We start from the raw sequence: 12,172 nt of genomic DNA on the forward strand, positions 1-12,172 counted from the left end.
TGCATTTGAATTATAATGAATAAACACTGTTCTTATTTATTTACCTACTTTCTAATTTTAACATGTAGCACTAGTGATAATTACTGGCATCCCATATTTATACAAAACTAACTCTTTCTTAAGACTCTACTAGAGCAATTATCTTTATAATGTATGTGCTGTTTCTCTATAAATGTTGAAGATTCAATAATTATCACTAGAACTAGCAATGGCATTTTGGATACAAATAAATAACAAGGAAAGAGGTCATTTATTCATTAATATTCAAAAGACACACTAATTCCTCTTCATCTATAGTGGATGAACTCAGCTCTGGGTCTGGAAGAACTTTACTTAAGCTAGTTAAAACTGTCATTGTGTGGTTTTTGCTTATTAAGAGTCAATAAGAGCTGCCTCAAAGGGAAAAGAGAACAAGGAATATACCTCATAATAAAAATAATAGCTCACATTTATGAAATGTTACTATGTACCAGGTGCTGTGTGCCTTCAAAAAATTGTCCCATCATGCCCTCCACAACCTCACAAAATAGGCATTATCCTTCCCCATGTTACAGAGAAATAAGCTGACGGTTTAGAGAAGTTGGTCGTGTGCCTCAGGTCACACCTTGAGAGAAGTGAGAACTAAAAACAGAATCAGGGTCTGTCTGGTTCAATAGGCTTGTCCCTTCCTTCCATGTGGATCTCAGAAGACCCAAATCACTTCTTGACACCCCTATCCTTAATCCAGAAATATCATGTGCTAAAGGTTATTATGGAAATGAACTTGTAAAAGCTAATTGCTTCTCATAGTCCTAGAGAATAAAGACAAAACTGCAAGCTGGCATCTTTGTTATCTGTTTTTAAGTAAGCCAACACCATAAGAGACTTTCTTTTTCTTATAGGTTTATAGTCAAAAGAATGGGTCAACAGGTTTAGGTGTTTTGCATGTCAGTGATGAATCCTCTAAATTTAGGGTACATTTTTCTTCTTTTTCTCTCAATTTTTAAGTTTCAGGGTACGTGTGCAGGATGTGCAGGTTTGTTACATAGGAAAACGTGTGCCATGGTAGTTTGCTGCACAGATCAACCTATCACCCAGGTATTAAGCCCAGCACCCATTAGCTATTCTTCTTGTGCTCTCCCTCCCCCCACTCCCACCCCCAACAGGCCCCAGTGTGTGTTGTTTCCCTCCCAGTGCCCATGTGTTCTCACTGTTCAGCTCCCACTTAGAAGTGAGAACACGATGTGTTTGGTTTTCTGTTCCTGTGTTAGTTTACAGAGGATAATGGCTTCCAGCTCCATCCATGTTCCTGCAAAGGACATGATATCATTCCTTTTTATGGCTGCATAGTGTTCCATGGTGTATATGTACCACATTTTCTTTATCAAGTCTATCATTGATGGGCATTTCGGTTGATTTCCTGTCTTTGCTATTGTGAATAATGCTGCAATGAACATATGTGGTGCATATATCTTTATAATACAATGAAGTTATATTCCTTTGGGTATATACCTAGTAATAGGATTGCTGGGTCAATGGTATTTCTGCCTGGAGACCTTTGAGACCACAATGGTTGAACTAATTTACATTCCCACCAACAGTGTAAAAGCATTCCTTTTTCTCCACACCCTCACCAGCACGTGTTGTTTCTTGACTTTTTAATAATTGCCATTCTGACTGGCATGAGATGGTATGTCATTGTAGTTTTTCTTTTCCATTTATCTAATGATCAGTGATGTTAAACTTTTTTCATATATTTGTTGGCAACATATATATCTTCTTTTGAGAAGTGTCTGTTCATCTTCTTTGCCCACTTTTTAATGGGGTTGTTTTTTTCTTGTAAATTTAAGTTCCTTGTAGACTCTGAATATTAGACCTTTGTCAGTTGAATAAATTGCAAAAACTTTCTCCTATTCTGTAGGTTGTCTGTTTACTCTGATGATAGTTTCTTTTGCTGTGCAGAAGCTCTTTAGTTTAATTAGATCCCATTTGTCAATTTTTGCTGTCATTGCAATTGCTCTCAGCAATTTCACCATGAAACCTTCGCCTGTGCCTATGTTCTGAATGGTATTGCCCAGATTTTCTTCTAGGGTTTTTACAGTTTTGGGGAATCCCACCTTTTTTCCCTTTGTTTCATCACTTTGCAGATTCTAAATAAGAAGCTTTAAGGGCACTATTCACTTATTCATATTTGAGACCTCTTTGCCTGAAATTCATCACATATGTGAACTTCAATAGCAATTATCTGTGCTCCTGAGTCCTAATAACTAGATGGTTAATGTTAGTCAAAATAGTTGTGAAGCTATCAAGCTCTAAATAAACAAGAGAATTCATTCTTCAGTAATTCTTTGGGCAGAATTTCCATTCAGCGAAGTGGATGTCAGGTGGACAAAATCTTAAGTTAATACTTTCCTCCAGAATATTTAGAACTTTTTAACCAAAAATATCATCTTGGCAGTGCAAATGTGTGATAAGGAGCTTAGTGAGGGACTACTCCAGAAGCAGCAAACTACGAGGATCCAAGGTCCCACCAATTCATTTGTTTCACACACAGGTGGGAGAGGTGCTTTGGACTAATGAACACGTTTTTAATGATTTTGAAGTGAATCCTAAAGCCTTATTAATGCCCCAGTCACAAAGGAAAACAAGACTGCAATTGCCTTCATCTTCATGTGTCCCAAGTATCTGAGGGCACAGTCCTTGAATCAAGTTATTTTCAGCTCAAACGAGTTGCTGAATTATTTTCACTAAATTTCTTCCACCTCCCTAAAGTCTTGCAGTTATTTCAAGGAGACATGAGCCCTATTTCAATGATGGAAGTCAGTTTCTGAGTCTAAACTGGGGAAAACAGGACTTGACACATAGTGAGCTATGGTTAATGAAATGGAGACACAGGTATTATTGCCTTGATCTGCACATTATGTTCTGCAGTGTGGTCTCACCTGGGCTGTGAGCTGCAGCCCAACACCCTCCAATGAGAGCTCAGCTTCCCAGTCGCCACAGAGGTGCACTGATTCCCACAGGCCGCTTCCTTTAGATGGAGTCGTGTTCTTGGGCAAGTACATGGGAAATGGAAAAACAGAGCCCAGCCCAGAAACTGGATCATTGTAGAAGTTGATGGAAATGCATTGCTTGATTGCCGGAGCCTTGGTCTCAGTGAAAGAGTGATACAGCTACTCATCCCAACCAAAGGACCTTGACACCCAGCATGGTACTGTGTAGACAGAGGCCCAAAGTCAGGGCAGACTAAGAAGGCCTAGTTACTAACCATTGCCTTGTACCTGAAATCTACAGCTTGGAATCTAGTTGTCAAATTGTTGTTAGCATTTGTGAAGTGTCTACTGTGTGTCAGACACTGTGCAGAGTACTGGAGATGCAGGATTGGCTCATGTGCAACTGTCTTGCCTTTCTCGGGAAAGATGCTCAGGGTGCACCATGCTGTTCACTGAACAATATTCATTGTGGAGTGGTGTCAGAGTTCAAGAAGTGCTATCATCGAATCTGAATAAATCCTGAGAGCATACTTCATTTCCCCCGAGTTGTTCCCATCATCACCTCCAGCCACAGCTATAAAACAACAGTAATGAGTGCCTGCCATATACATAGCACCATCCTTAGGGCCCCAAAATTCCAACGTAAGGAGAGCAATGATCCTTTGACCCTCTTTTTCTTATGATTGCAATAGAAAGAATGGGTTAGTAGCAAACGGCAAACAGTTTCCTTAATGGGCAGAATCTATTCTGCCTGGTCATCAGGAAAAATGGTTCTTACGTAAATTGAGTTTGAAGATTCTCTCGTCTTGAAAAGTGCCTTAACCTGCTCATATTTACCATCAACAATAGAAGGTCTGCAGTATGTCAATACCAGTGCTGGGGGAGGGGAAGGGCTGGATTCAGAAATCATCTCTTGACTGTAAATTAATATTTGAGGGCTTGGTCTGATTTCTCTTAGGAGTTCATTGCTGGCAGAGCATGGTGGCTCACGCCTGTAATCCCAGCACTTTGGAAGGCTGAGGCAGGTGGATTATCTGAGGTCAGGAGTTCGAGACCAGCCTGGTCAACATAGTGGAACCCTGTCTCTACTAAAAATACAAAAATTAGCTAGGTGTCGGGGAGGTAGCAGTGCCTGTAATCAATCCCAGCTACTCAGAAGGCTGAGGCAGGAGAATCTCTTGAAACCAGGAGGCGGAGATTGCAGTGAGCCAAGATCATGCCACCATTGCACTTCAGCAATGATCTACAAAAAAAAAAAAAAAAAAAAAATTCATTGCTAATGTTGGGTGCTGTGAGGGAAGGGTCAGCTGTAGCTGACACCGTCCCTGTCCAATGCACTGGTTCCTATTCTCATACATTTGTCCAGTTTGTCAGCAGCTTTGAGAATACTCTACGTGCTAGATACTTTGCAGGGTTCTAGGGACACAGCCCCCTATCCTCTTCAAGCTTACAGGCCAGCAACCACACGGAGAATTCAGACAAGGACCTCGTAGCTCCATAACAGTCACTCAGTTCTGGGTCAAAGTTCTCTCTGAATAAAGAGGATGAAAGAGGTGGGGAAGGGTACTAGGGACACCTCCTGGAAAACAGAAGAATTCTCAGCAGGAGAAAAGGGGCAATTGTGAACCCTCACATTGGGCAACAAAACATGGAGTTGCTAGCTGGCTGCTCCAGGAGCTTAGAAGGGGATGTAAACACTCCTATTTGGCCCTCAGCAGGGCCACCAGGTACCCAGGGGTGTAGTCAGAGAAGACAGGCAGCCTCGATAGCCAAGAAAATGAAGTAGATGGGGGTTTGTTGGACCGGATGCCTGGCTCATTAACATACCACCTCCTCCCCTCACGCACTCCAATGTGCACACACACACCCACAGCTGTCAGGGAGAGAGCCAGGGGCATCAGGGGCTTAAGACAGCCTCCAGAACAGCCATCACATTCTCAGGGTTGCAGCCAGGACTGCAACCAAAGCTGGAAATTGCTCTCTGTTCCTCAGCCTCCCTGATTAATTTGGTGTTTCAGACCCAGTAGTCCCTGAAGTCTTCATCTTTTTCCGTTACTCCTCCAAACAGATGCCCATTTTATGAGCCATTCTTGCGCCTTTCCTTGGGAAGCAATTTCCCTCCTCAACACAAACACCTCTGGCTGCAAGCAGCCTCTAAAATGCTAGGGATGCCCAGGTGTAGGGCCTGAGCACAGAGACGATCTCCGGCCTTATTGTTTTTCCTTGCAGTTCCATACTCCCATTTACAGGATGTTTGCAAGCTACTTAACCTAACAAGAGGAACATGTTACAGCTTGGAAACATGTGGAAATCAGAGATTCTGGAAGGATCCGAAGGGACTTGGGGGTTTACATAAAATATTTTTAAAGTGCTGACCAGAAAGAAGGCCTCCAAGCAAGTCCTCGTGGGTCTGCAGAAAGCTAATATATGGTAATCAGGGCAATGTGAAGATGCTGTAAGTTTCAACAATATAACAGGGAACTTATCACTGTTTTCCGCTGTTGCTGCATATTCCTGGAATCCTCGCTTGCTGGAGAGGCGTAAATAGAAGATTTATTTTGTATTGTTAGGCTGTCAAGGCACTCTACAGCAACAACTTTCAAATGATAACTTTCCAAGCTTACAGAAGTTGTGAATTACGTGCTTTTAGTCCAGCGTGAGCGAGGGGCTGACAGAGCTCCCCCTCCCCATCATCCTTCACTTCGCTGCTCCAGTGCCCTTCGTGGTCAGTGACTCAACATGCTGCCCTTCCCAAACCAAATGGGGCTATCATTGCGAATGAGAGACATCTACTTCGAGCCATGAAACAAGCTGAGGCGAATGGCATGTCATCACAGAGAGATAACTTTTTCATTCCTAGACCCCCAGAGCCTGGGGAAAACCTCGTTTGCCAAAATTCAGACCATCTCAAGTTAACTGGATGTGAGAAAAGATTCTGCAGGTTGGGTGGCGAAGGGAAGGAGGGAGATGCAAGGAGAGAGGAGACAGGAGACAGGAGACAGTATCCAGAGGATTTTGTCTCTAATTCTGCCTTAACTGACCACTTACATCTTGGAGAGGGCAAATCTCTTCTCTAGAGGCAGGGATGATGGCAAAGCCCTGTACTGGGCAAGACCTTAGGCACTTGTGTCCCTAACCTCTAAGCAGCTAGTGACCTCTGTGAGTCCTCTAACCTCTCCGGTTAGCATACAGTGATTGAATTAATTAATTAGTTAAACAAAGCTCTCAAATAGTTACTAGTCTAAAGACAAAGGACTGAGGCCGTTTAATTTGTACTTGTTGCCTCTCCCTTCTTTGCTTGTGCAATTTGTACTTATAACCCTTATTAGTCTACCTCGCACTGCAGTTACTCAAGTACCTGTCTCCCCTATCTCCCTGTTGGATTCTAAGATCCTTTGGGGGCACGGTGAGTTCCTTGTCTGTCTTCTGTGTCACCCAACATACAATGCACTTAGTGTGCACCTAAATAAATGGTCACTGGATTGAATTAGGGTCCCTCTTAATAACAAGACCTGTGGCTTTTTAACGCCCCTCCTAGAGCACAGAGGAGATTCCATCTTCTCCTCAGACTTCTGTCCAATTTCATTTGCTCCTAGGGCATGTGAGTCAGAGCTTGTTTTCAAGATTGGGTGACCCTCCTCTGCTCTGCCACCCCTTAATGAAGGTTCTGCCGAAGCCAAAGTCTCCATGTTGTGAGACTGTTATTGTAGGGTTGCTCATGACTGCTGAACAAGCAGCCATGCATGTGGGGTTTATTATTAGAGGCCTGGACACCAGGGCTGGCTCCTTGCCTGCTTTTCTTCCTAAGGCAAAGAAAACAGAAGAGTTGCATTTGTTTGGGGGTGAGGGGCGGGGCGGAAGAAAAGAATAAGAGATTTTGCGAACAGTTATGAGTAAAGCAGAATCACTCCATTCTGGAACCTCCCGACCTTGACAATGGCCTTGTCATGCTATATAAACATTTGTTTTGGGTATTTAATAAGCTGCCAGCTGACAAATTGTAGAACTTTTTACAAGAGCCCCTTATCTTTTCTAGAAGCACTGAGATGGCAAAATATATTCTCCGTCTCAACAATTCACTCTATATTTGCATGTGGAAATTGGAAAGCAAGTTGTTTTTCTTCGTTTGCATGACAAAACTCAGACCCCAAAATACAATTCAGCATTTAATCTGAGATGGTTAAAAAGCACAGAAAAGGGCCCCAGCCCATTTGGCTCCATTTTGTCGCTGATGTTTCTGTTGTTACAATTAAAATTGATTTATAAGGCTAAGGACATAAAATACCTTCTTGTACAGCCCTGCAGTGAGCCTGTGAAGTCTGCTGCCTCAGGAGGTCACTGGGAAAAAAACAGACTCCATGAAAAACTACCTTTATCTTAAGGCCTTAATAACTCCCCCACATCTTAGCAGAGCCCTCCCTCTGCACTGGGCAGGGGAGGGGGAGTTAGCCCTGGAGCAAGGACCAAGTTGCTGAAATGACTCCTTGGAAGCTGCACCCCCCACCGCAGTTTACCAGAAACAGGTCATGGAGGCTCCTGGAAAAGAAAGTGAAGACACTTAATTTTCAAATAAGTATTGTCTTTTGCTAATGACTTTCCTGCAGGGAACTTGTACCCCATGGATCCTTTTTTCCTTTCTCCTTCCAGCCTCGAGAGGTGGGGGGCCCATTCTTCAAATCACATGCAATTGCTCCTCATCCCCAGGTCAGTATCTGCAGCCCTGCAGCTGGCCGGGAGAGCATCTACCATTTGCAGTACGTCTTTGCTCACCTTCCTCCTAATCCACACCGGTTCAGACATTCATTCATTCCACATTTATCCAGTGCCAAGCCTCACACAAATTGTACATTTGGGGAAAAAACACCATGCCAGGCACAGAGGGATACAGATAAAAAAAGGCTACAGCCCAAGTCCTTGGGCATATTACTCACACAACTTGAGTCTCCTTTCATCACCTTCCTATAAGGACAATTATTTGAGACAATATATGTGAAGTGCGTAACACAGCACCTGGTAGTAAGTAAACAGTGAGTAGGTGATAGCCATCAGCACCACCCATTAAAGGGCCCTCCACCCACAGCAGAGTAGACATGTAGAATAATCTCAAAGCCTCCTAGAAATGGGTTAAAGGACCATTTTGCAAAATCCAGGTGAATGATAAGGAGAGAAGCACTCCAGGCAGGGGCAGTGACAAGTTTAAAGATACGGAGATGGGAAAGAGCACAGCGTAACTGTGTACCTGCACAAGGTTCCATGTGTCTATGAATGGGTGAAACCTGTGTTCCCTATCGTGATGCATTTATCACTGGGAGATTTGGGGTGCCTTTTTATATTTTTATATTGAAACACATTTTTAAATTTTAATAGACATGAATGGTTAAACACATACCTAATGAGGTCTCAACCACTAGAAGCCAAGGGCAGGTTAGAACGTGTGTACGTGGCAGACTTTCATTCCCGAGGTCTGTCCTTTTTCTTACCATCTTCCCCACCACATGGAAATGTGCCCATAATTCACCTTAGTGACCTTCCAGTTTCTTGTGCTCCATCCTAAAATTTCAGCATGACATTTCTGTGTTAGAAGTATAGGATTTTATCAGTGGGGGTCAGAGAAAATAAAACTCTAGCAGGAGGTGGGGTCTGAGGCAGTCAGCCCATCTCCCTTCCCAGATCACATCCTACTCCAAAACATGCTTGGGAACTTGGAAAAGGTAGTTATCTTTGCAAAGTTTCAGTTTTGGAAAAATACGGCATGGTTATATGGCACATATATACCACGGAATACTATGCAGCCATAAAAAAGGATGAGTTCATGCCTTTTGCAGGGACACGGATGAAACTGGAAACAATTATTCTCAGCAAACTAAACACAGGAACAGAAAACCAAACACCACAAGTTTTCACTCATAAGTAGGAGTTGAACAATGAGAACACATGGACACAGGGAGGGGAACATCACACACCGCGGCCTGTTGGGGGTCGGGGGCAAGGGGAGGGAGAGCATTAGGACAAACACCTAATGCATAAGGGGCTTAAAACCTAGATGACGGGTTGATGGGTGCAGCAAACCACCATGCCATATGTATACCTAAGTAACAAACTTGCACGTTCTGCACATGTATCCCAGAACTGAAAGTATAATAAATAAATAAATATATATACAATGTGGTTAATATCCAATCCTTACCTAATAATGCTCGTATTATCCCTAACTGATAGGTTAGGAGTCGGAGACACAGCCAACACATTGTACAACTAGGAGTTCAACTCAGGGAGTGTCACTGAAAATCCTGTGAAGAGTAACTACTACATGAGGCTGTCATATACGGCCAAAGGAAAGACTTTTACAATTGCTCAAACTTTTTGAGCTCCCTGTCATGGAATTACAGAATCTTAGGACTGAAGAGGACTAATTCTCTTGCCAACCCACCTAGTTAACAGATAGAGATCTGTCAGAGCAGGTGACTGCCAGCCCAGGGCCCCAAGGCTACTGGGGGCAATGGAGGCAAAGAATGGCATTTGAAGGCAATATGTTCTTTTTATTAGCATCACTATTAGTAGTCATATTGTTGTTGTGAGCACAAGAGGGAGAATGTTATTCATGGTTTTATTACCTCCATGAGGCCCTTCAAGGCTGAAAAATCAAGACAATAGCTTTCCCTGAAGATCTTAGCTGGCCTTTCATCTTATGCAGTCCTCAGCCTCTCTTTTTGTCTTTTTGCAGTTTAAACTCAAATTGGGATTCAAGGTCTGGATGTTTGTACAACTGCCAGGCTGGTGACTATTCAGGCATTTAATTTGACAGGTGACAGATTTGGTGTGGATTTTTTAAATTTGTTGATGTCATTGAAGGGAGGATTTGGGGGCATAGGCATATTCAGAGGACAGTCAAGGGACAGGCCACTTGGGGAAGGTGGAGGGGATGCATAGCACCTCCCCAGGCCAACTGGGTTGGGTTTGACTCTCTGGTCTGCTGGGGGCTGAGTGGGGGCTTAGATGAAGAAGCTGAGCAGGAAAATCATGAAAGACAGAGACTATCAAGAACTCCTTCCTCCCTTGGTTTTTCTTCATTTCTTCTCTTCCTCCCTCTCTCTCTCCTTCCCTTCTCTTTCTTTCATTTACATCCATAGTAAATAAATACCTAATATCTATTATATACTTTGTATGTGAAGTTTAGCAATCACCCCGGATATAAATATTCTTCAGGTGACAGATGACAGAGTGAGAAATCATTGTTTAATTTATTCATTAGTTAATGGATGACAACATAGAGACAGTCTGCAATCAGCTCGAGGTTTCTTTTCCTGTGATGGGACATCACATCTGACTCAATCTTGGGGTTCAGAACAAAACCAGATGAGATGGACTGAGGCTGTTGGGGGAAATTGTCTAAAGAGGTACACTGGGACCTTTGAGGAGCATGAGAAGAACAGCTGAGTAATTAAATCTCCTTCACCCAGCCTGACTTGTAATAGGTTAATCTCCTTTCCCTCTCCATATCAATGCTTGCTAATGAATGGTAGCTCTTCTCCCGACATTCAGTATGAGCCCTGATTTCATAAACAAGTCCTCTATAGTTTTTAGAACACTTGTTATCACTGCATTGTTTCATGTATTAATTTGTGAAGGGATTAATCTGAATACAAAGATGCTACCTTAATACATTAATGTATAAATACATACATGCACACATATATAACTCCTTCATTGCAGGTTACCACACACCTGCTAAAACTCCTCAGATCTTACGAACTGTGCTCCTTAAATAAGCCAACTTTTCTGAATCTTAATCTCTTCATAACCCTTTCCTACAACCAAAAATGATTGTGGACCCAACCTCTTTCACCCTCTGATCTTAACCCCCAGCCAAAAACTTTGGAACAAGTCACAAGAATGTGAGCCTTGACCACCTTTGTATCGGCAGTGCCTTTGAAAACCTGATGAAATCCTGAACCTGACATAGTTTATCCACTCTTAGGGATCTGAACATTCTCAGGTTGTGAGCCTCTGCTTGGAAAAAAAGGTTGTGATCTACAATTTTCATTTATTTTCAGCCTACAAATGCTCATGAATTTTTTAAACAAAAGGAAATGGCAAAGCAGGGAGGTATATTTCATAGTTCCTTTCTCCTTCCACTAAAATGTTTTTGCCACGAGATATTTACTCATATACTTACTTCCTCCTCCTCTCCAACCAAAAACCAGTTTCAGAAATATTTTTCAAGGTAAAGTTCAGTGGAGGACTCAGACTCACTTCGGCTGCCATCTTCCCATAAGGCCCTAAGTGGGCTGCCATCTTTTACTTTTCGCAAACAAGAGGAGATTTGCCATAGGAGAGAGTCTTTCAGTTTATACACATTTCCCTTCTACCCTTACGTATTTTAGGAAGAAAATTGCCACTTATTTGTACAAAGTAAATTGGCTTACCCTCTATAATAGGCTTCTCCACTCTTGCTTCTGCCAGGAAAAGGTCATCTTCAGACTTTTGCACTTCACAAAACTCCGTGATTGTTGACGGCAAGTTGAGAAATCACACACTCCTCAACTGTAATTTCCTTCACAGATTAAGACTTCAATGGTCACAGGTTTTTGGTTTCATCAGGTTTATTTCCTAGCATGTTGCTGGCTATTGACTGGGATATAAATGTTACCTCACCTGCCCTCACTGAAATACAGCCAGAATGTCTGAAACACACACCATACTCCAAAGCAAACATACATGCCCATATACTTACAAACACAGATGACACGTATAGGCACACATAGACACATGCATAACCACAATATGCCACTTGTCTTCCCTCTTTGGTTTGGAAAACTCTTCAAGGTACCACTCAGCTATGTCTGACCACAAAGAGCCCTCTTCCAATGTGATGTTATTACCCATTGCCTTGGCAACAGATATAGATGTTGTATGTGTGGCAGCAGCATCCCAGGTCCCTATGGAGCTCTTACCCTTAAGTGTACCTAGTTGATAGCTGAAAGAAATTGAACATAAAATGAGCAGGTTAGAAAAGAAGTCGAAACCCCATGTACTGAGTTGGGGGGACAGTGTGGGGGATAGCGCAGGTAACAGCCAGCAATTGCTGGAGGGAAGTATGGGAGGAAAGCTCAGTCATTCCGGGGTGGCATCTTGCCTTTCATTAAGAGGTCATTTTCTCCAGCTAATCTTAATCTGATTCTATAGTAGCCAAATACTAT

General features: G+C 42.6%; 1 protein-coding gene across 7 annotated transcripts in view; it reads left to right on the forward strand.

Annotated features, from left to right (window-relative positions):
- KIRREL3 (kirre like nephrin family adhesion molecule 3) overlaps nt 1-12,172 on the forward strand; it is a 563,974-nt gene that overhangs the window by 188,173 nt on the left and 363,629 nt on the right. The gene's annotated exons all lie outside the window — the stretch shown is intronic.

Source organism: Cebus imitator, unplaced genomic scaffold (genome assembly GCF_001604975.1).
Source record: "Cebus imitator isolate Cc_AM_T3 unplaced genomic scaffold, Cebus_imitator-1.0 Scaffold0, whole genome shotgun sequence".
In the NCBI taxonomy this organism is placed as follows: domain Eukaryota; kingdom Metazoa; phylum Chordata; class Mammalia; order Primates; family Cebidae; genus Cebus; species Cebus imitator.